We start from the raw sequence: 25,889 nt of genomic DNA, 5'->3' as shown, positions 1-25,889 counted from the left end.
TGTGCTAGAAATGCGCACCCTCTCTGCTTTTAGACTCTTTGGCCCGTTTTTCTGCGCTAGAAATGCGCACCCTCTCTGCTTTTAGACTCTTTGGCCCGTTTTTCTGTGCTAGAAATGCGCACTCTCTCTGCTTTTAGACTCTTTGGCCCGTTTTTCTGTGCTAGAAATGCGCACTCTCTCTGCTTTTAGACTCTTTGGCCCGTTTTTCTGTGCTAGAAATGCGCACTCTCTCTGCTTTTAGACTCTTTGGCCCGTTTTTCTGCACTAGAAATGAGCACCCTCTCCGACTCTTTGCCCCGTTTCTGACACCTAGCGTTGAAACTTTGAATCTCACATTATAAAAACCTGCTTAGCAGCGGGCCAACTTTCACTCTATTTCTAAAATACCTCGCGGGCTGCTCCAAAAAGTAGTTTGGACACCCCTGCTATATAGAGTGTAGAAAATTATAGGATTCACAGACTTTCAAGCCCCACTGTAATACAGAACACACTTCAGGTTGAAAATGTACAACTTTTTCAGCTGAGGAAAATCATCTGAACACAGCATAAGACAGAACATTCAACATTCTGAAAGAAATAAAACTGTCAAAGCCACAGTTTCCATATTGGACCATAATTACCAACAGACAGAAGGTCTGAAATGCAGACACAGAGAAATGCATTCACTTTTCTTTTCCTTTGCTTTCTTTGTTTTTCTCTCTCAGATAGTTTTGCAATGCTTCATTCCTCTGAGGAGAAAAAAAAAGAGACAAGACAAGACAGAGCTGATGAGCTTTGGTTTGGACAGGGGAGTTCATAAGAAACAATGCAGTCTGAGCACAATGAGCTCCAGTTACAAAGCAGCTCAATCAAGGCCAGAGACTCTGAACCTGATACTCCTGACAGCCCACAGCCACGGCAAACCGCTCGCCAGAACCGGCCGAGGTGCTATCTTATCTCCAGCTATTCTCCTTGAGATGCTTAGAGTTAAATATAAACTCAAAAGAAATGGGGCGTTTATTTGGAAATCAATGGGTTTAAAAAGAGTTTTTTCCTTTTTTGTTGGAGTAACTGCCTCTATTTTTGTCTAAAAGTCTTTCTGCTAGATTTTGGAGCAGAGCATTGCTGTTAAGGATATGATTGAATACAAAAAAAAAACTTTTACTCGTCTCAAAATATTGAATAAAGCAACAATCCATTCCATTTCTTCATTCCAGAGAACACAGTTCTTTTGCACCACAGTTCAATACTAGGGGGATTTACAGCGCTGGAAAAAAATAAGAGACCACTTAAAAAAAAAGATTGAATTTCTTTGATTTTACCTAATTGAAAACCTCTGGAATATAATCAAGAGGAAGGTGGATGATCACAAGCCATCAAACCAAACTGAACTGCTTGAATTTTTGAACCAGGAGTAAAGGCATGAAGTTATCCAAAAGCAGTGTGTAAGACTGGTGGAGGAGAACACGCCAAGATGCATGAAAACTGTGTTTAAAAACCAGGGTTATTCCACCAAATATTGATTTCTGAACTCTTAATGAACTCTTTATGAATATGAACTTGTTTTCTTTGCATTGTTTGTGGTCTAAAAGCTCTGCATCTTTTTTGTTATTTCAGCCATTTCTCATTTTCTGCAAATAAAAACTCTAAATGACAATATTTTTATTTGAAATTTGGGAGAAATGTTGTCTGCAGTTTATAGAATAAAACAACAATGTTAATTTTACTCAAACATATACCTATAAATAGCAAAATCAGAGAAACTGATTCAGAAACTGAGGTGGTCTCTTATTTTTTCAGAGCTGTATACTCCTCTATAGCCTACTTAAATGACTTAAATGTCCTTTTCTACTGTCATATATAGTAATTTAGCTTCTATATGGAGAAGTCAAGCTGTGTGTAAATGAGCATTTGCTCATCTGGGTCAGAAAGTGGCTAAAAATAAACATTAAATGGCTGAAAATACACTGACATTCCAAAAGTCATTAAACAGCAGCGTGTAAATTTATCCGATCATGAAATGTATGATTTGGAAATGTCCATACCTGTATAAGTGGTAAGGGGCTATCTTGTGACTAGGGCTGCTCATGGCAAGGCAGTGTGTATTATGGGAGTTGAAGTGAGGGCTTATAGTGGGCAGATAATGATGGTGACCAGTAGCGTCTGCCTGGTACTGTCCATGTGAAAAGATTAGTGAGACTGGCAGAAATAATCACAATCACATTCAATGCAGGAGACCCCGCCCACATATCCCACAGGTCAGTGCAGCGTTCTTAATCTTCTATGCCAAGTGGCAAAAATCATGGGACATCATAATGGTTCCTATCATCGTGCATGCGATGCCATGCAATTTTGATTATCTGTAATGTGTGAGTTTATTGGGCTAATGCAATAGATTATAATCTATCAGTATATTGAATTACTAAGATGATTTTAATTAAATAAAAAAAGTCCGGTTAGATAAATGCTGGTATTAAATTAAATTGAGGTCCAAATATTTATTTATCAGATTTTTTTTTTGTGTGTGCTTTATTGCCCTGTAATTTCCAGTAACATGAAATGTTTAATGAGTGCTATCATTATTATTATTATTGGTTGGATGTGTTATTATGGTCGAGCTGTGAGTGTGAGGAAGCGAGGCCTGGTTCTAAAGCTCTGAGCACTCTGCTCTGCTTAGAGAGAGAGAGAGTGTGTGTGTGTGTGTGTGTGTGTGTGTGTGTTTGTGTGAAATCTCTTCAATCAGACCGTGTCATTTGACCAGGCTAATCTCCTCTTCTTACAGCTCATTACAACTGTGTTTGTCCAAAACAATGGCCCAAAGTAATGAAAAAGGCTGCTGGGAGTCTGAGCTGATTGGAAGGTAATAAAAAATCAGGCCAGAGTGGAAATGGCATCACAGACACACACACACACACACGCACACACACAGACATGTTGCTTTTGCTATGCTTGTGAGGACCTTTCAGTCTTTAAATAATAATTGCAGCTAATTTCTACTACAAATAAGGACCCAGAATAAGGGCCACACACAGGAGTCAAACGCTCGCGGCGTCAAACGAGGCTTTATTACAGGGCACATAAACAGAGAGCGTAGTCAAATAACAGGTGTGGGTCAAAACCAGAGAGACAACTAACCAATACATCAGAGCCGAATCTCAAACCGAAAACAAAACCATGAGCCAGAAGCAGAGTTCAATAAACCAGAAAATCACAAACATAAACAGTACAATCGGGTTAGGCAGAAACGTAGTCGAAAGAACAAACAAGGGTCATAAATGGTTAACTGGGGAAACAGGGAAAACACCTTGCAACAAACGCGACAAACAGACTGGTATTTATATCATTGTCACGCCCTTGCTCTGTTTCCTTGTGTTTCTCCGTTTCCCAGTGTATTCCCCAGTAATTTTCCGTCACATGTATCCAATTTGTAGCTCCGCCCCTCATTACCTGTTTCCCCAGGTGTGTGCTTCCGGTATGTATGTCTGTGTTTCTTCGTCGGTTTTGCACCTTCCTCTGTCGTTTGTCTTCTCTCATTAGTTCCAGTTTATAGCCCCGTTTATTGCGCTCTGTTTATCTCTTTGTTTATTTCTAGTTCCTTGTTTATTTCCCTGTTTATTTTCCTTGTCCTGTTTATTTATTGTTCTGTCTAGTTTAGTTCCTCGTTTACTCGTTAATTCCTTGTTTGTTTCTTTGTTCATTTGTTATTTAAGAAATCTATTTGCTCTTACCTGCGATTATGTCCGCCTCTTGCCTGCCAAACTTTACAATCAAAACTAAATTACTAACACCTTACTAACACAATCTAAAATTCCGGTCATGTAGAACGCGCGATTGAACCACGCCAGTTGGCCGAGTCCGAACACGTGGTGTTGGAGATTGTCCATAGACGGGAACAGCAGAGTTAGAGATGGGAACTACAGAGTCTGTGGTAGGCGTGACAGCAGGTCATATACTGTTGGTTTTTGAGGATATTTTAGTGGTCCTTACAACTTTTATTAGACTTTTATTGTATAGAAATGTAGAAAATGAATTATTACAGTGTGATTTGAAGGTCCTCACAATTATAGTGGTATGAAGTATTTCTGTGGGCTTGTGGGGACATTTTGGTGGTCCTCACTATGTTCAAGGATTTTTTTTCAAATGATCGCTTTGTTGATGGGGGAGGGGTCTGGAGGGGGGGTGGGTATTATCCACGCAGAGCAGGGAGAGCAGCGCCTCGCTGAAAGTCTGACGTTAAGTGAAGTTTAAGGGTTAACTTTACCTAGCCCTCAGTGCTATATCTTTATAACTAAAGCTGTATCTCTGAAAATATTTTGTCCTTTGAGTTTTAAAGCTGCAAAATTGACTGCAGAGGAAGGCAGGTAGGTGTCTCAGCTGCAGTTCTGTTAGCCAATCAGAGGCAATATAATTGCGTGTATGAATATTCATGAGCAAGAGCAAAATCCTGTCTTTCTTCAGAGACCACTAAGAATGGCTCACATGGCATTCACTCATACTAGAGACTACAACTAGACATTTTAAAATAGATAAAAAAAAACTATACCTTTATTAAGACATTTAGAAAATATTTATTATACTTGCTACAGTTATTATTATTATGTAAATGGAAGATTTTCCCTAGAATATTAATCAAATTTTTGATAACAAGTAATGTTTTATTTAGAAAATCTAAAACAGTAAAATTATGATTTACAACTACAACTACACCTAACCCTATCCATAGCCTTAACATCAGTATCCAAAAGTGACCTATATTTATAACCTATAAAAACACATTATGACTTACCACTATGATTGTTCACACAATAATACCTGTAGCTAATTTATACTATACACCTATACATAACCTTAACCACTCCACAGAGAGCAAAAATACATTCGACCAGAGGGGGATGGGACCTCTGACTGGGTCTTGGTTCTTCCTCAGGTTCCTAAGGAACCGTTTCTCTGTAAAGCTACTTTGTGACAACTAATGTGGTAAAAAGCTCTGTATAAATACTGCACCTACTGTATACATAACCCTAACCTCAACCCCAGTGAGTCATTTATTTCACTGTTTTAGAGTTTCCAATTAAAGCTCCAGTTTTTCTAAGGACCTCCTATTTACACAATAATAGCTGTAGAAAATTCATACTATATGTAGACCTAACTCTAATCCTACCTTTAATCTCAGTGAAAAAAAAAATATTCTAATTTTCTAAATGTCAGATTTTATATATACAGCTCTGGAAATAATTAAGAGACCACTAAAGTTTCTGAATCAGTTTCTCTGATTTAGCTTTTCATAGGTATTTTTGAGTAAAATAAACATTGTTGTTTTATACTATAAACTACAGACAACATTTCTACTAAATTCCAAATAAACATATCGTCATTTAGAGCATTTATTTGCAGAAGCAAAGAAATGGCTGAAATAACAAAAAAGATGCAGAGCTTTCAGACCTTAAATAATGCAAAGAAAACAAGTTCATATTCATAAAGTTTTAAGAGTTCAGAAATCAATATTTGGTGGAATAACCCTGTTTTTTTAATCACAGTTTTCATGCATATTGGCATGTTCTCCTCCACCAGTCTTACATGCTGCTTTTGAATTTATGCCACTCCTGGTGCAAAAATTCAAGCAGTTCAGCTTGGTTTAATGGCTTCCTCTAGATTTTTTTTTATTTGGTGAAATCAAAGAAATTCAGAAATCATTTTTAAAGTGCTCTCTTATTTTTTTTCCTGAGCTGTATAAAGTATGATTTACCACCATGCCTCTGAGTACATCTGGTCCTTACTAAGATAACAAAACAGGCACACACACACATACACACTCGCACACACTTACTCACTCACTTACTCACTCACTCAGTTGCTCACTCACTCGCACACTCGCTCACACACATTCGCGGACACACACACACACACACACACACACACACACACACACACACACACACAGTCTGAAAATAGCATCCTTATCATCCCTGTTTCATTTAGATTTGATTACTGTTGGATTATAATGCAATCACAACAGTGTGTGAGAGGCAGCTATGGGAACCGGTCTTAAGCGTGTATCTCGCCACAAATCTTAATTTAAGTTTGAACACTCCAGATCACTCAGATACAAGAGAGAGACGAAGGGAAGGAGGGAGGGGGGCGGGACCGGAAAAAAAACGAGAAAAAAGAAAGAAAAAAGAGCAATAGGAGGCTAGGAGTAGTGAGAGTGGTAGAGAATGAGGGATGTGGAGGAATAGTCAGGGATAGGGAGGGGAAAAAAACGAGTTGGGATGGAGGGAAGAGGGAGTGACGGGGGGGAGTGGGAGGGGGGGTAGAATGCAAAGACAGGCGTTTTCTTGTCTGTCCCGTTGTTGTATTTCATATGCGATTCAATTTGTCTTTCAGAGAGAAAATCAATTTCTGATGACAATCCGGCGCGCTGTAATGAAAGGCGTGGAGTTCCACAGGCCTGGGAAAGTTGCCGTTGGAGACGGCCGCTAATCTCGGCAGAATGAATCATTCACACTCTTATTTGGACATCTGTGTTAACTTTTTTCCCTCCTCACCCTCCTTTCCATCATCCCCACACCACACACCCTACCGCCACCCCCTGCCAAAGTTTCCCTGGTTGCTGATGGTTTTATTAGAAGTTGTTGCAGGTGGCTGGAGGTTCAGCAGTTCACTGGGTCTGTAACGTTCTCCGTATGGTGAAAACCTGGGCCCACCAGGACTATTCATCAGCCTTCTGAGACAGAACAGTGGAGGTTTTGTGTTTTTGCATTTGTGTCTTTGCAACAATAGTACACTTAATTACAAATAAAACAATTTAAAAATTAAAACACCAAAAGATTAAATGCTCCAAGCTATAAATGCACTTAAAATTTACTTAATTTTCCCAAAAATCAACAGTGTGCCTTATAATCCGGTGCACCTTATGTATAAATTCTACCAGCCAGGTATTAAGAACAGTAAAGCCACTCTGCAGAAGTGCAGCGTTATACAGGAGTTTCAGTTCAGTTTATTTATTCTCCAGCAACAAGACTCAAGCAGCATTAGCATTAGCTGCTAAACATCTAAACATATATGTCTATCTATCTATCTATCTATCTATCTATCTATCTATCTATCTATCTATCTATCTATCTATCTATCTATCTATCTATCTATCTATCAATAAATCTTATTTTACTGTCGGATAAGAATTTGTTAGATAGAATGTGTTAGATAGTTTTAGGAATTTTAAGAATTCAGACTTTCTTAGAATTTTCTAAATTTTCAAAATAAGCACTAAAAGTCACCAGTCAAATTATACTGGTTATTGTATATAAATTTGTATACAAATTTAAGCCGCAAAATAAAGAATTTTTGCTTGATTTAAGTCTTACTTCACTCATTTTTAGACTTGATTGCTTATTTTAAGGAATTTCACCCAGAAACATTTTCCTCATCCCATTGGTAGTTTTTGATTGCTTCGTATAAGCTTTTGTGTCTTAATATACATATATATTTTGTCTAGTTTTTGTGAATGGATTTTTTGCAGTGTATGACCATGGTCATGACCATTGTTTACAGCCCTTTCCATGTCTGTTTTTTTGGTTACTGCTAATCTGAAAAGTCTGAAAGTCCAGACCAAAAAAGGGAGACTTGAAAACAAGTGAAGAAATAAGAATCTTAAATACACAGTAAATATTAACAAATAATTTATAATAAATAATGATTTTGTTGAACTACCCAATCAATTGAGCAAATGAGCATATTTGCAAATGTATTTTATTCTCTTTGCAAAACAGAATAAGAGAAATGTGGAATAGAGTTATTCTTTTTATAAATATACAACTCTGTTAATATAATACAGCAGCAGTGATAGCAGTCCCTGAACAGTCCCTGCAGCTCCAGAGCAGAGAGAAAAACTGAAAGCACTGAGCTCAAAAACAATGATCTGAAAGCACAGAGCATCTGATCAATAGAAAGTTAATTAATGAAGTGAGCAGGACCACTGGCTGCTATAGATTTCTGTTCTGCACATGTTCCTGATACAACAGCTCCAAGCACACCAGTGCCACCACCAAAACCCCATCCCTCCCCACCATACCGCACCATAACGTACCTCAGACTACCACACCGCCCATTACACAGGACTTTTCTATCTTTTCTTACCTCATGATTTTATTTATTTATTTATTTTTCATTTTAAACGAATTAACAAATGAAAATCAATGGCCTTTATTCTCTCTCCTAAATAGTTATCGTCTATCCAACAATACATCTAACAAATTTGTCTACAACTCACAACTCAAAATCAGAAAAACTTACCAAAGCGCAGTGTTTCTTACATTCACTTTGGCTTTTATTTGATTGCAGACAGTGAAAATCCAATATATTTAATTTTATTTAATTTTATTTTATTATTAATGTACAGTACCAGTCAAATGTTTGGACACATCTTCTCATTCAATGTTTTAGAGTTTTCATTTCTCTTCCTACATTGTTAATGAATACTGAAGTGATCCAGACTATGAAGGAACACATAAGGAATCATGTAGTAACTTAAAAGTATTTAAAACAAACCAAAATACTCTGTGAAGCATTAAGGTGCTTTTATCTGGGTTTAAGCTGTTAACTGTTAACAGTTTCTGAGGCTGGTAACTCTGACTTAGATCTTACCCTGTACAACAGAGGGAACTCTTGGTTTTACTTTTCTGCAGTGCTCCTGATGAGTGCCAGTTTCACCATAACGTTTTTTGGTGATATTTGTTACTGTAAGTATTTCTTATTTTTTTTCTTTACTGAGCTATTCACTGTAAACCTGCAACTCTACCTCTTCACAACTTTACAACTGATGCCCTCAAACACTTTAAGAGACAAGAAATTAAAGTAATTAACTCTTGAGGAGTTCAGCACAGCTGTTAACTGAAAGCCTGAATTCCAGGTGACCCTACCTCATAAGCTAAATGAGAGAAAATGCAGCCAAGATGTGCAAAGCTGTCTAATCTAAACAAGAGGTGAATAATCTAAAATATATAAAACATTATTGATCTACATATTAAGCTGTGTAATGCAGGAATGGATGTACAGCATATTAATAAATGAAATGAATTTAAGCAGATAAAACATAAAATATCTAAAATAAATGTAAGTAACAACGATCTCATTGTTTTTTTTTTTTTTCTGGTGAATGCCATGGTACTAGATTTAATAATTAAATTCATAGTAATTTTAAAGGATTAATTACAAATACAATTTAAAGGAAAATTAGGTTAAGTAACATTTAACATTCTCTAAGCCCTTTCTTTAAAAGATCTTGACCATTGCGCTGGTCTGATTAGGCCTCTGGTACAAGCATGTGGAGTGTGAGTGTGTGTTTGATTGACTCCTGAATATTCTGCTCTCTGAAAGGCTGGAGGTTTTTGAGGTTCTAATGTTCTCACATGAAGCAAGTATGACGAAAAAAAAAAAAACACCATACAATTAATATGGGCCGTAACGCGGTTTCTACGCTACGTCGTTAGAGCTCGAAAGTTTGCACAGCACGGAAGTTGGCTTCTAAAATAGAGCCGCTCAGCAAACGCCGGCTCTGATTACAATTACATGTGGCACTTGGCTGATTTGAAATCAATGAGGCCAAATTTCACAGGGGCCCCGTCAAACGGCGGCGGCGAGCATCCCAGATTCATTCTGCACAATCAAAAGTTTTTGCTCTGTATAATTTCACGCAATCAGATTTCTCCACAGTCATCCAGTGCAATCAGGTAATCAGTGGGGCACATTAACAAGACAAATGGGGTTTAAAAAGTGGGTGCACTCTGTTTGCAGGAACTTCCCATGGAGAAGCCCCCCCTCCCTCCTAGAGACGCTGCGGAATGCCACTGTATTTGCTGCAGCTGCTGCTTATGCACTCCGACAAAAATGTATTACACTGAACTATATATCATGATGTATTATATTTGCAGATAGTCCCAAGATATTGCCAACATTCTGCAATAAACCATTTTCTTCATATGTTTAGATCTGGGACTGGAAAATATTGAGTTGAGTTTTTTTTATGTAGCATTTGCTTATTGACCATATACTGTATATGAAATAAATCAAATACTTCAAATATGAAGTTGGAATAAGTTAATACATGTAGACGACACACTATGAGCCTATAAGCCTATTTTTGGACTACACAGCATTTTGAATGGAGATTTTCCACTAAAAAGGAGAATACAGTCTAGGACTAAGCTTAATCCCAGTCTGGAAAACCAGCCCACTATATTTAATATTTGTGGACACCCTGACTAATGCCAGGTGTGCGGTAGATTGTGGTATTTAACCCCCAACAGTGTTGATGAATGCAATCAATAAATCTAGTAGAAAGTCTTCTCTGAACAGTAGATACAGTTACTGCAATAAAAGCAGAAAAAAAATATTTTAGAAAAGCAATGAAAGAATAGGTGTCCCAATACGTTTGTCCATACAGAGTATCATTATATATATATATATATATATATATATATTATATTTGAACATTCAGCAATAAACCATTTTCTTCATATGTTTAGATCTGGGACTGGAAAATATTGAGTTTTTTTTTTTTTTTTTTTATGTAGCATTTGCTTATTGACCATATACTGTATATGAAATAAATCAAATACTTCAAATATGAAGTTGGAATAAGGTAATACATGTAGACGACACACTATGAGCCTATAAGCCTATTTTTGGACTACGTAGCATTTTGAATGGAGATTTTCCACTAAAAAGGAGAATACAGTCTAGGACTAAGCTTAATCCCAGTCTGGAAAACCAGCCCACTATGTTTAATATTGGTGGACACCCTGACTAATGCCAGGTGTGTGGAATATTGTGGTATTTAACCCCCAACAGTGTTGCTGAATGCAATCAAATCCTTACACTAAAGCTCCAATAAATCTAGTAGAATGTCTTATCTGGACAGTAGATACAGTTACCCCAACAAAAATAGAAAAAAAAAAAAACAATAGCAATAGCAGGTATCCCAAAAGCTTTGTCCACAGCATATCATGATATATCATATTTGCAGTAAAATAACATTGTTGTTTTATTCTATAAACTACGGACAACATTTCTCCCAAATTCCAAATACAAATATTGTAATTTAGAGCATTTATTTGCAGAAAATGGGAAATGGCTGAAATAACAAATAATGCAAAGAAGACAAGTTCATACTATAAAGTTTTAGAAATCAATATTTGGTGGAATAACCATGTTTTTTAATCACAGTTTTCATGCATCTTGGCATGTTCTCCACCTCCACCAGTCTTACACACTGCTTTTGGATAACTCTATGCCTTTACTCCTGGTGCAAAAATTCATGCAGTTTGATGGCTTGTGATCATCCATCTTATTCATAGTTATATTCCAGAGTTTTATTTAATTTTGTAAAATCAAAGAAACTCATCACTATTAAGTGGTCTATTATTTTGCCCAGAGCTTTATATTTTTGACTATAGTTGCAAGATATTGCCACTGCCATTTTCAGACTAGGGACTGGAAAATATTGAGCTTTGTTGTTTATTTAGCAAGTGCTTATTGAGTATACAAATTAAAAGATACATTATATATATGAAGTTGGATCACACTGTAATGTGCACTTTGTCCCAGATTCTTGGCCAACCCTTTCTGTAAATTAATCATTGATGAATCATTACCTCAGGGGACAATTTGGGAATGCCTACACTTAAGTAGAATAAAGTTGTGAGGTAATATCTTATGATATTTTTTTATTTAGCTAATTTTATGTTTTACCTTTTAGCCCTTTTATTTTATTTATTTTACTCATTTCATTTTTGTTTTGTTACTGCTTTTACCTTTGACCTTTACGTTTTTATTTCATTTCATTTATTTTATTCCTTTTATGTATTTTTTTATTATTTTTTACTTATTATTATTATTATTATTATTATTATTATTATTATTTATTTATTTATTTATTTTAGTTACATCATTTACATTTTTATAATTGTGGTTATTTTAGTCCTTTATTTTTTTATGTTTCATTACTATTATTTTTTTTTTCTGTGCTTAAATGTTATTATTATACGTATTTATCTCGTTGTTTTATTGCTCTACATTTTAGCCTGTTTGCATTTCCTTTTATTTTTAAATATTTTATTTTTCCTCAATTAAATCTCAATTAAATCTTAATTGTTTGCTTGTTTTTATCATTTAAACTTAATTCTCAATCCCTGTAACTTTATGTCAGCTCAGTTACATTAAAATCAATGTATTTACCGAGTGAAAATAAAGGTTGATTGATTGATTAATTGATTGACTGAGTAAGTCTAGACACTGGCCAGGAATTGTGGGAGTTGGTTCAAGGCCTGAAAGTGGTTGCAGTTCCTAACAGCAATGATGCTTCAAAATCTAGTAGAAAGTCTTCTCTAGACAGTAGAGACAGTTACTCCAACAAAAACAGGATATATTCTTTTTAATATTTATTTTTACTCTCAGTTTTAAACGGAAAAATGAGCAGAAATAAGCAGGTATAGCAGTTCTTTTGTCCATATTGTGTAAAGTAAGGGTCTGATATTAAATATGTTCTCTAGACTTCCCCGTGTAATTGTGGTTAATCAAAATTCCCAGCTAATAATTTAAATACGAAAGCCCACTAGAGCCTGAGTCCATCACATGAGATAAACACCATTATTCTGAGCACAACACACTCGTCCGCCACAAAACCAACAATATTGTATCAAATGAGTTTCAGCGTATCAGCGTTTTCCCAGGAGTGTGTTTGCATTTTCATATTTTCCAGCTCATCTCTTTCCTTGCATTTCCTTACAAGTAAAATAATAATAAATAAAACACAGTCAACCCATTAAAATGAATGTGTCTCTTCGCTGCCCTTTTCAAACTGAGAGGATGATATTTTGAACTAAACTGTGATATCTCTCGGCGGACGCACACTGTCATTATCACAGCTTTAGAGCAGCTCTGGAAATAATGAGGCAGGACAATGCGGACGTAACAAAGACAACAACGGCGGAATGAAAAGAAATGGGGCCTCGACTTGGCCCTTGGGGAACGCCGTTGTGATTCTAATTAAGCCCTTCCTGAAACCAAATCCTCAGGTCACACTAGTTTCTCATCTAGGCCTTTTATGTGGGTCCTACAGTCAATAACGATGCACAGATAACAGTACAGAGTACGTAACTCACTGCCTGTTTAAAGAGAAAAGCCCACAGACCATTAGCCACTGCGGTTCATATGGAAAAGAGATGGTAGAAATCAATGACTGTATATGAGTAAGTATGGATGCCTTTTCCCCTTTGTTCTATAGAAACGATGCCACAAAAAGTTTACCATGCTGTTAAATTAGCAAACAGACCCAACAGAGTGTAGCAGAAACCAGAGGCAGAGCCAGACTCAACTACTCTTTTTAAAGAAAAGGACTGCTCCATTTCCCCAGACCAAGTTCAATGTGTCAGACTACCTTCATTAAGTTTACAGTGCAGTCTAAAGGATCAGTAGCAGAGTGGCGGAATAATCTTATTTCTTTAACTGGATAGTCACCTAGTTTGTCCAGAAAAAGGGCAGTTCGTGTATTTTATAAACAAAACCATTTAGATTTCCATCAAGTTAGAGCACCAGAGATCAGCTCTGTTTACACTGTTTGCCAAAGAAAAGAAGCTACTACAGTCCAGATTAACCCCCAAGCTGCTGTGAGAGAATCAACTTGTGAAATAATAATGTTTTAAATGCTATTTGGTCCAGACCAGAAAATATGTTATGATTATATATTTTTTAAATACGATGTGTACCTGGTACAGGGTTCAAGCATTGCTGTCTGAGCCTTAGATGGATGGATGGATGGATGGATGGATGGATGGATGAATGATGGTCAGCGAGTTGATATTTCCCATAACCAACGATGGAACCGAGGGTTCCACTTCTGCGTCTTCTTAGCCTTTAGCTTAGCTCTGGCTCTTCAGACTTGATACTTCCACCTCAGTTCCCCCTGGTATTGTTTGGACAATGCCCCCATGTCCTATAAGAATAAACACATTATTTCTTGCTGCCGCATATATTTACAATAAAAAATTCTTAGGATATACATAAGATGCACACCAGATGTGTATTAGCATTAGGACAATAGGAGCTACTGGAATAGGTAGCCACTCGTGTTGGGGCCAAAGGGGAAGATGTAGGTCATATATATCCTAGTGTTCAGATGTTAAGAACCCTGATTAACATGGCTTGCCAATATAGTGATGCTGGGCTAGGCTGGTAGCCAATTTCGTCTACAATGCCGACACAATGCTGATAGTGATGGTGCTGGTTTAGTGGTTGCTGTGGTGCTTGGTATGGTGCAATGGATAACACCATCGCCTGCCAGTGATCTACCATGTGAGTGACTGATGTTTAATTCCCGGTCTGGGTGACTGAACGCTGTGCTACACCAATAAGAGTCCATGGGCAAGACTCCTAACACTACATTGGCCCACCTCTGTAATAGAAATAACCTTGTAAGTCACTCTGGATAACAGTATTAGCTAAATACTGTAAATATAATTTCAGCTAATGCTGCAATAGCCATGCTAATACCACAGTTGTGATGCTTAAGATCTTAAGAAAGATAATGGGCTTTTTTGTCTATAGGGAAACATATATAAGGAAACATACATGCACGAAGCTTCACATCATACTGCAACCAGCCAGCAGAGGCACTAGACCTGTAGTGCCTTTTTTTTAAGAGATGTTATGTTGGCTGTCCATGCATTTCTACAGTCATTGGTTCAAGCTAAAGTAATCATGATGGAAAAACCTGAAATATAGAGCACAGTTTTCACTGTTGGCCCGATTAGCTGTATGAAGCTCTGAGGGCCAGTAGAGAGAGAGAGAGAGAGAGAGAGAGAGAGAGATAGATAGATAGATAGATAGATAGATAGATAGATAGATAGATAGATAGATAGATAGATAGATAGATAGATAGATAGATAGATAGATAGATAGATAGATAGATAGATAGATAGATAGAGCTATTCAGCTCGATACTTCCACCTCATTTCCCCCTGTATTGTTTGGACCAGAGACTGTTAAAAAGATGGATGCCGTGTGGCCGTTCCCATTCGTTCAGTGAAAATGAAGCCAAAATCTTCTGCCATGTTGGCGATCCTGAAACCCGAGTCTGCGCATTAGAGACCAGAGGAGGGAGAAAGACTGTGGAGACACAGCCTACTCGTTTACATAAACCCGCCCCTGAGGGCTGCCTCCACAGAGCTCACACAGTCTATGGTACCACCCATACAGTCATTGGTCCCACCCCGGCTAGGTGTAACCCAGCCCTTTTACAATAACCACACCTTTTTAAATAGAGCTGAATAACATTCAAAAAATTAATTCTGTGAGGACATGAAAATTAGACAATATAAGCAGAGGTTACACTAGCTGTTGCATTTAAATAAAAGAGGTAGAATTACAGTATATTGGGAAAAAAACGTGATTGAAAGTTGTCTGTTTTGCCATTGAAACCTATGGGGATGGGTGGGGTTACACAGCTTTCTGCAACCGAACAGCAGGGGGCGCCCGACCTGTGGTGGCTTCACTTTTGAGAGACAATGCTCTGTCCAGCATTATACAGTCTGTGGTATGGACAAACATATATGGGCAAAGCTACACATTATACTGCAACCAGCCAGCAGAGGCACTATAGAGCTGTAGTGGCTTCACTTTTAAAATATCTTTAAGTTATCTTCGCTGTCCATGTTTTTCTACAGTCATTGGTATAAACTGCAAACTAAACTAATCGTAATAACTGATACCAGAAACATTGGCCCTGAGAACACATGAGAGGAATCTGCTCAACCTTTGTTTATTACATGCGAAACGTCTTATTGCCAGACACTGGAAAAGTGTCAATTGCCCCTCTCTGAACATGTGGATTAACGAACTTTCCTTCTGCTTAGCGATTGAAAGACTTACGTATACGATTAAACAAAAAAGTCATATTTTTCATAACATTTGGGATTCATTTATTATTTTTCTAGAAACAAGACCTGATCTACTAACTCCTTAAATTGAACATACACCAAATAAGATTGTGCATTATAATGTGTTGTAATTTAATTCATTATTTACATTATTTACTTTTACAGATGTCATGCAGATGGGATGTGCTGTTTTCTTGTAACTGATGGCTCCATGTTTGGGGGTGGGTGGAAGGATGGGGAGTTGTTTAAAGACTAAAAGACTTGAAAGATGTAAAAGAGAAAAAACATGTTGAATGAATGTTGTACCAAGTTCAAAAATAATTAAAAAATATGCGTAAAAAAAAAAACTAAAAAAAAAAAAAATAATCGTAATAGAAAAAGCTAAAAGACAGAGCACAGTTTTCACTGCAGGCCCGATTAGCCGTATGAAGCTCGGCGGGCCGGTGCCGATAGTTCCCTGGGTGGTTATAGGACTTAATTAAACACAGGCTATAGCCAGACAGCTGAGCCTTGATCTTGTCAGGCCTAAAGTCTGGTCGAATATTGCACACCTAATGCATCATATTTGCAGATGGATCTATCCGGGCGAGTAATATCTGATCCCCTGGCTCTTATCTACAATTTGCCAGACCTCAGATCGTTGGGCTATCTTTCATTTTATTCATTGTGTGCAGGAGGGTAATTGCCCAGAGATAAGTGCTCTCTCTCTCTCTCTCTCGCTCGCTCTCTCTCCCTCTCTCGGCCACTCCTCCCATGCTTAAACATTCCAAAGGCAATCGCCCTCGGATATGGGCCCTACCCCTGGTCATTTGGATGGTCAGGGGAGGCTAAAGCCTTTTTGGATGCTTGACTTCAGATGAGGCTCGGTTGTGCTGGTCTGCCACTCAGCACCAATCTTTCAATCAGCCACCCTATTTACCTCCGCAAAGCACCACTGCCCGGCATCACTCACCACCAGCGGCCTTACTACCAGAATATTGAGCTGAATGCTCTCGATCAAACGCACACACACACTTACCCACAATCATAGCATGCATGCTAATAACTTACAATTGCCTTTATAATCTTTATTTTAAAAAGACAATATTTATTTAGATTTTCCCAGATAATACATTCTGGTAAGTAGAACGTCTTCTGAGCATTACAGTTAATGTTCTCAGAAAGTTCAATCAAGTTTTCTAGATTCTTGGAACATTTTTTTAAATGTTCTAGTAACATCGCTGCAATGTCAATGTTTTAATGTTTTTTTTGTTTGTTTTGGGAAATTTTGTTAATTTAACGTAACTAACCCTATAGCTTACCATAATGTAAGTATTTATCTAGCTATGAAATTTGTTATGTGAGAAATGTTCTAATAATTTTGCGATGCAAACCATTATTATGTGACACACTTCAAGAATGTTCCAGGAACAATATTTTTTTTGTGACGTTACGGGCTAACCTTCCTGGAACCTTTTTAAAAATGATGCTAAATGTTCTTAGAAAGTTGTCTGTTCTTAGCTTATAAGGCAATATATTGTCCCATTCTTCCGGCAAACGTGACATATATCTTAAGGTGTGCAACTGTTGTGGTTGTTGTTGATGTATTATTTGATTCAAAATTCTCCATTCTGCTTTTTTATACCCACTCCTTTCTGCTCCCCCGCTTGTTTTAGTCACATTACCGCCCGCTTTCACCAAAACTTACTTAGTGCTTGAAATGTATTTATGTATTTATAAAAACATTTTAAAAAAATCATATAATGTTATATAATAACATAAATCATATAATAAGAAACAGAATAAAAATGTTTCCATTCATTTGTGCCATACTGAATTCTAATTAAAAATCCTTGCTCTGGACTATTAATTATTTATTAATTTGCAGGATTTTTCTACATGTAAATGTGGTCCTGCTTCTGCACCACACCTCTACTCCACACATACCCTAGTAAGAACAGGTCAGGACCCAAATGACCCAAATGAGTCTGACTTCACATGTATTAGAGGAGGCATGTGCTAGTTTATACCCTACTGGTGTTGGGGCATCACTAGTGATAGGGGGAGTCCTAATAAGTGGGTTGGGTAAAAGATGAGACCTTGAGGGCAAAATAGTTTGCTGTAAGATCTTAATGTGCTTTTTTTTGCATTAATGCTGCATCACAGAAGTTACAGTACTGACACACCTTCATACCATGACAGATCAGATTTGTTGCTGATGTTGTACCAACATTTTTGGAATGTTCTGCGGACCTGAAATGCAGGAATGGATGTACAGCAACCCAAGTGTGGTGGGGCTTAACTCAGCAACAAGTTTTTTTTTTTTTTTTTTTCAGTGCTGCCATCAGCTCACAATCAGCGACTGGTTTGATTAAAACACTACCGTGTCTTTTTTCTTCTTTTGATGAAAATGATGAAACAGCGTCTGTCGCCAGTTTTTGCTGATGAGTATTTTTTTATGTTTGATTGTGTTTCCTGTTTGCACCCCTTCACCACTGATTCCTTTTTTATGATGGATATTAAAATGTTATGTGTATGTGGCGAAATTAACAAAATTGAACCTTAAAAGGGAGATTAAAGAACCTCAGTGTCAGTGCTGGACAGATATTACAGCCATTTCAACAATAGGAAAGCTCTTAATGTAAAAAAAAAAAACATGGTGTGATATGAAATACTGTATGGCATATATTATATTTCATGTAGCATGTCTTGCTCTCAGAGTGCTAAATATAGATTATGTATTTATTTACTCCTTTTTTTTTTAAGGGTAATGATTAACTGGGCCTGTGACTGATCCCAGGGTAGTGAAGCTAGGCTCAGTTAATGCTGCAAAATGATGCTAATACTACAGTAGCAATGCTGAGTGAGACCAGCATGATAACAATGCTAAAGGTGTGTGTTGATGCTAATAGCATAATGGCAATGCTAACAGTGCAAAATTAACTGTGCAACACAACACAGTGGTAGTGGTATTGGCGTGGCAGTGGTTCTAACACAGCAGTGGCAATCCTAATGCCGATGCTAATGCCACGGTTCAAGTGCTTGATGCTAACAATGTGGCAGCAATTAGCGCTGCTAATGTTGCTGCTATTAAAAATGCATGCATATACAGCTGAAAAAACGATGCCCAGTCAGCCACTTTTTGGTTCTTCTAGGAGACTCCATGCTACTTCATAAAGTCTCTCAACCAATCAACAGCTTGCTTTAAAAAGATGGCATTCATTCACTCTCTTTTGCTGCTTACAAATGCGACATTATGTGAGGTGAAAAGGTATTTTACCGAATTTATTTTTTGTCATACTGATATTTTTCCAAATATCAAACAAACTTTAATATCAGACAATGATAACCAAAGTCAATATAAAAAATACTTTTTAAATTAAAATTTTATGTATTTAAGGAAAGAAATCCAAACCAATCTAGCCCTGTGTGAAAAAGTATTTGCTCCCTAAACTTGGTTTTACCTCCCTTGGCGGCAACAACTGCAATCAAGCTTTACTGATAACTGGTAATGAGTCTTTCACATCTCTGTGGAGGAGTTTTGTTCCACTCTTCTTTACAGAATTGTTTTAATTCTGACACATTGGAGGCTTTTTGATTATGAACAGCCTGTTTAAGATCATCCACAGCATCTCAATCAGACTTTGACTAGACCACTCCAAAACCTTCATTTAGTTTTTCTTTTTTTAAACAATTCAGAGACGGACTTTGGTGGTTGGTGTGCTTTGGGTCATTGTCCTGCTGCAGAACCCAAGTACACCTGAGCTTGAGGTTAAAAACAGACTAAATTTCTTCAGATTTAGGCATAATGTGTTGCTTTTTAAGATCTTTTAACTGCTTCATGTTGTCAGACTGTTATTTTTTAAATGATTTATTGATTCTACATGTCTGGCAGTAATCAGGCCTGGTTGTGGCTTGTAATTAAATTGAACTAAAAAGTGAAAAGAGTGATTAATCAAAGTTAATTCATGGGCGGGCAAACACTTTTACAAAGGGTTAGATTGTTTGGATGTTTTTTTTTTTTTTCCTTTAATAAATGAAATCATAATTTGAAAAGTGCTTTTTATATTTACTCAGGTTATATCTGTCTGATAATAAGGTTTGTTTTTTTTATAATCTGAAAAATGTAAGTATGACAAAAATGCAAAGGAAAAAAATAAATCTGTAAGGGGCAAATACTTTTTCACACCACTGTATATTACTGTCCATTTAGAAACTGTTATTGAGATTAAAATATCTGTTTCACACTCTTGTTTCTGGACATGTTCTAGTAGAAATACACCCCAGCTAACATTATCTGGGTACTAACACATTTTCTGAACATTACAATATATATTTTTTATATTTTGTGTCAAATATGTTTCTGAATGTTCTTAGTGGAGGTTTCATTTAATTTAATTCGTTTTTAAGCATTCTGGTAACGTTGCTGCAACATCACTTGCATCTGCAGTTTAACTTAAGACGAGCATCTGCTCAAAGACTCATCCAGTATCAGTTCCAGTGTCTGTTAACATCAGCATGATACCAATACCCACCTCTATCGATACGCCACCCCTACATAAACTGTATGACCAAGTGAATGACAAAGAAAACACTTTAAAAAAAGAAAGAAAAACAGAAGATAAACGAGTGAGCAGAAATGTGTAGATCGTTTGTCATCACCACTCTAACGTGTTTTGATATTTGCCTCATATTCAATTAGCATTTTTAATTTGCCCGCGGATGATACACTGCCTGATTAATGTGCAATTAATTAACGACAAATCCAGACTGATATCAAATATGGAAAGTGTCAACGGCGCGGCGGTAAACAAGTTTGAACTCTATCACAAATTGGATTTCACTTGGGCTTTTAAAAAAAAAAAAAAAAACAAGTCATTGGTTAAGAGTTAGTAGTAAAGTAAAGCAGTGCTGGAACAGATTGTGTTACTATACACTCTACTGAATCATTTACACACTTACACACAGCACATTCACACTTTTTTATCATAATAACTAAGGAAAAAGACACAGAAACAAAGATAAAGTGGTATGAAAAGGTGTGATGATTTTCGTTATTTTCCTTTATAAATCATTGATTGTTTAGATCAGCAATTTCAGTTAAATATATCATATAGCAGATGAACACAGTGATATTTGAAGGTAAAATTAAGTTTATATGATTTGTAGAAAGTGTGTAATAATTATTTAAATTAAATTAAGCAGGTGTATAAATTTGGGCACCCCAACAGAAAAATTACATTAGTATTTATTAGATCCTTATTTTGCAGAAATAACAGCTTCTAAACTCTTCCTACAGTATAGCTTCCAATGAGAGTCTGGCTTCTGGTTGAAGGAATTTTGGACCATTCTTCCTTACAAAATATCTTCAATAATTTTCAGGTCTGGGGACTGAGATGATATGAGATGATCATTTCAGAATGTTGTACTTGTTCCTCTGCATGAAGGCTTTAGTAGATTTTCAGCAGTGTTTAGTGTTTAGGGTCGTTGTCTTGTTGAAGTATTCAGCCCCGGCGCTTTAACTTCAACTTTCTCACTCATTCTTTAACATTGTTCTCAAGATTCTGCTGATATTGACTGGAATCCATGAGACTCTCAACTTTAACAAGATTCTCTGTAGTACCTGCACTGATCACACAGCCCCACAGCATGATGATGGGACCACCACCAAATTTTATTGTGGGTATAGAAGTGTTTGTCTTGAAATGCTGTGTTATTTTACCTCCATGCATAAATAACCGCCCTCCAAATAACTCAGTTTTAGTTTCATCAGTCCACAGAACCTTATTCCAAAATGAAGCTGGCTTGTTTAAATGTGCTTTAGCTTTAGCATACCTCGAGCGACTCTGTTTGTGGCGTGTGCTCAGAAAAGGCTTCTTCTGCATTACTCTCCCATACAGCCTCTCCTTGTGTAAAGTGAGCTGAATAGCTGAACGATGCACAGTGACGCCATCTGCAGCAAGATTTGGAGCTGCTCTGTGGGTTGACGTTGGCTATGACTGTTCTCACCATCCTTCTCCTCTGCTTATCTGAGATTTTTCTTGTTCTGCCACTTCAGGTCTTAACTAGAACTAGAACTGTGCCTGTGGTCTTCCATTCCCTCACTCTGTTCCTCACAGTGGAAACTGATTGAGCTGAAATCTCTGAGATTTACGCTTTTTCTACTCTTCCTCTAAACCATGATGTTGAACAATCTTTGTTTTCAGGTTATTTGAGAGTTTTGTTTTGAGGCTCCCATGTTGCCACTCTTCAGAGAAGATGCAAAGAGGGGAAAAACTAGCAATTGGCTTCTTAACCCTTGTAAATGGATTCACCTGTGTATGTAGGTCAAGGGTCAATGAGATTACCAAACTAATTTTGTGTTTTAATAATTAGTGCTAAAGGTATTCAAATCAATAAAATGACAAAAGTACCCAAATTTATGCACCTGCCTAATTTTGTTTAAAGGATTATTGCACACTTTCTGTAAATCATATAAACTTAATTTCTCTTCTCAAAAATCATTGTGTTCATCTGCCATATGATATATTTAACTGAAATTGTTGATCTGAACAAACAATGATTTATTAAGGGAAATCATAAAAAATTATCAGGAGTGCTCAAACTTTTTCATAGCACTGTTAAAAGTAGAAGTCTTTTCTTTAGACAAATTAAAGATGAAGTCAGATAGTGGTCATAACAGACTCTTGGAAATTGGAGAAAACTGCTACAGGAAGAATCATGTCTGGCTGACCCACATGCCTACAGCGTTAGCCTTTAGCTCAGCTTAACATGATTGCACTGAAGTCTCAGTTCCAACAGTGAAAATAAGACTTTAAGGAGTTATAACAGGTGAACTGCAGTAAGTCATTAATGTCATTGATGATCAAATAATAAAGCAACTTTTTTGGTCCATACAGCACTGCTATTGGACTACTAAACAACAATGAGAATGTTCTAAAACTGTTGACCAGTAGGGTATATGCGTATATGTTCCCAGGCAAACACGGCAACCATGTTGATACCAATAATTTGGCTGTATTTCCTCGAGATACAGAAAATAACATCAGCCACCTACAGGAGCTGCTGCTGCTGCTGTTCTCAAAAAAAGCACGCTAATGTCCAAAGCACACAATAACCCAGTGTAGGACATGAATCCTGGGAACAGCTAATTGAGGAGCATCATGTAATAATCTCTTGGCAACAATGCGTCAACTAAAATTGTGACCATTACTCGCCAATTACACGCCATGATTTCAAACTTTTTAAAAACGCCCGTCCCTCGTCCCATTCAGAGCGACTCCCACCAATTTCCACGAGTCCTGCTTCCTGTGTACAATTAGATAATGGAAATAAATAGGCCTTATATATCTAATAGGATGAGAGACTGAAAATAGGAGTGTAAGTGCCTTTTTATAATGGTGTATGCAGAGGGAGAGAGAGCTTTTGATTGCAGGAAATGGCGATCTTATCTGCTGCATTAGCGTAGCCAAAGCCTGTCCTTTGTAATCTGGATTATTGAACAATGGGGCCTATATTCCGCCTTTCAGCCAAAATAGATTAGTCTTTTGCATACGTGAACCCACTCCGCTCTGCAAACACTCAAACACTTTCCGTTCCTGTTTTGTTTTACCGGACATGCAAATGCACTCTAATCGAAATACAGGAAGCAGGATGTAGGACTCATAAAGCCGTTCAGGGCTCCATAAAGATATTAGGATTTAGTGATACAGTGGTATGAAAAAGTTTGGGCACCCCTGATAATTTTCATGATTTTACTTTATAAATCATTGGTTGTTCAGATCAGCAATTTCAGTTAAATATACTGTATATTATATAGCAGATGAACACAGTGATATTTGAAAAGTGAAATGAAGTTTATAGGATTGACAGAAACTTTTTTGTTTTATTGGTTTGAATACCCTTAGCACTAATTATTGAAACACAAAATTTGTTTGGTAAGCTCATTGACCACACAGGTAATTCCAATTATAAGAAAAGGGCTAGGGAGCTAATTGCAAGTTTTTCTTCTTCTTGAATCTTCTCTGAAGAGTGGCAACATGGGAGCCTCAAAACACAACAAGTTTTGTCAACATCATTGTTTAGAGGAAGGATACAAAAATCCCAAATCTCAAAGATTTCAGCTGTCAGTTTCCACTGTGAGGAACATAGTGAGAAAATGGATGAACCACAGGCACAGTTCCAGTTCTAGTTAAGGCCTGAAGTGTCAGAACAAGAAAAATCTCAGATAAGCAGAGGAGAAGGATGGTGAGAACAGTCATAGTCAACCCAAAGACCACAGATCAGCTCCAAAGACCTACAACATCATCTTGCTGCAGATGGAGTCACTGTGCATCGTTCAACTATTCAGCGCACTTTACACAAGGAGAGGCTGTATGGTAGATTATTGCAGAAGAAGCTTTTCTGAGCACACGCCACAAACAGAGTCACTTGAGGTATGCTAAAGCTAAAGCACATTTAAACAAGCCAGCTTTATTTTGGAATAAAGTGTTGTGGAAATTATTTGGAGGGCGGTCATGTATGCATGACGAAAAAAGAACACAGCATTCCAGGACAAATACTTGGAAACACTACTCACAGTAAAATTTGATGGTGGTTACATCATGCTGTGGGGCTGTGTGATCAGTGCAGGTACTACAGGGAATCTTGTTAAAGTTGAGGGTCGCATGGATTCCAGTCATTATCAGCAGATTCTTGAGGACAATGTTGAATGTTCTCAGTGAGAAAGTTGAAGTTGCGCCAGGGCTGGATACTCCAACAAGACAACGACCCTAAACACTAAACACTGCTAAAAATCTACTAAAGCATTCATGCAGGGGAACAAGTACAACATTTGGGAATGAACATCTCCGTCCCCAGACCTGAATATTATTGAAATATTGTCTGTGGTGTGATTTAAAGAGGGCTGTTAATTCTCAGAAACCATCAAACCTGACTGAACTGGAGATGTTTTGTGAAGAAGAATCATCCAAACACCTTAAATCAGAAGCCAGACTCTCATTGGAAGCTATAGGAAATGTTCAAAGGCTGTTATTTCTGCAAAAGGAGAATCTACTAAATATTAATGTAATTTATCTATTGGCTTTCCCACATTTATGCACCTACCTAATTTTATTTAAATAATTATTGCACACTTTCTGAATGTATACAGATTTTGTATGGCATCCTGCAGCATGTTTACAAACAGATGTTGCTACAGCTGGGCCTGTAGATCCTGTAGCTCTACACTTGTAGGTTGCTCAATCTGCTGCCCCAGCTACTCTTATAAATGTTTGATTGGTGATAAATCTGGCAACCGGGCGAGCATTATCCTACTGAAAAATGCCAGTGGGAAGCTGGATGTCCTGCCTATATAGCTGAGCTGTTAGTGTCCTTCGTATCACTACTAGGGGTAGCCGACTGTCATTTGCAATGTTTCACAGATCATCACACCAGCAGGACAAACTGTCCTGTCTTGGACAAAATGTATCATATATCACAAGACATGCCTAGCAGTCATGCTAGCAGTCTCTCACCAAGAGGTACTCTTCCAAACATCAAATACAACTTGCACTATATCTAGTGAAGAGCTGGCTTAACAGCTAGATTACCAATATACAGCATGTTATTTTTGGCACAATGGTGACACTTTCACCAAACATAAACCCCAGAAACTACACCAGCGTAACGTCCTTCTTCAGAAGTGCCCGTGAGGTCAGCCCGCTCTCAGCAGTGCAGTTCTGGGCTGTTATGATTATGACTATGAGCAGCTGTAACTAGGGAAAATATGTTGCTTTTATTAGCTCTGGAATCGCCCTCCGGAAGCTTTATTGCCCATAACGTTCAGCAGCACACTGCGGTAACTGATGTTCTTCAGCTCTTCAGCTGGACTGAACTGCATGAACTGACTGAACAGGCCACTCTACACGTAATATGTTCACAGAAAATATATTTTCTGCACAGTTTGCAGTATTTTAAAGATAAGTTTTAAATGACCTGGAACATGTTGGGACACCTGTT

This window comes from Astyanax mexicanus, chromosome 5 (assembly GCF_023375975.1).
Source record: "Astyanax mexicanus isolate ESR-SI-001 chromosome 5, AstMex3_surface, whole genome shotgun sequence".
Lineage (NCBI taxonomy): Eukaryota > Metazoa > Chordata > Actinopteri > Characiformes > Acestrorhamphidae > Astyanax > Astyanax mexicanus.
The sequence above is the reverse complement of the archived record's forward strand: the minus strand, read 5'-3'. Positions refer to the sequence as shown.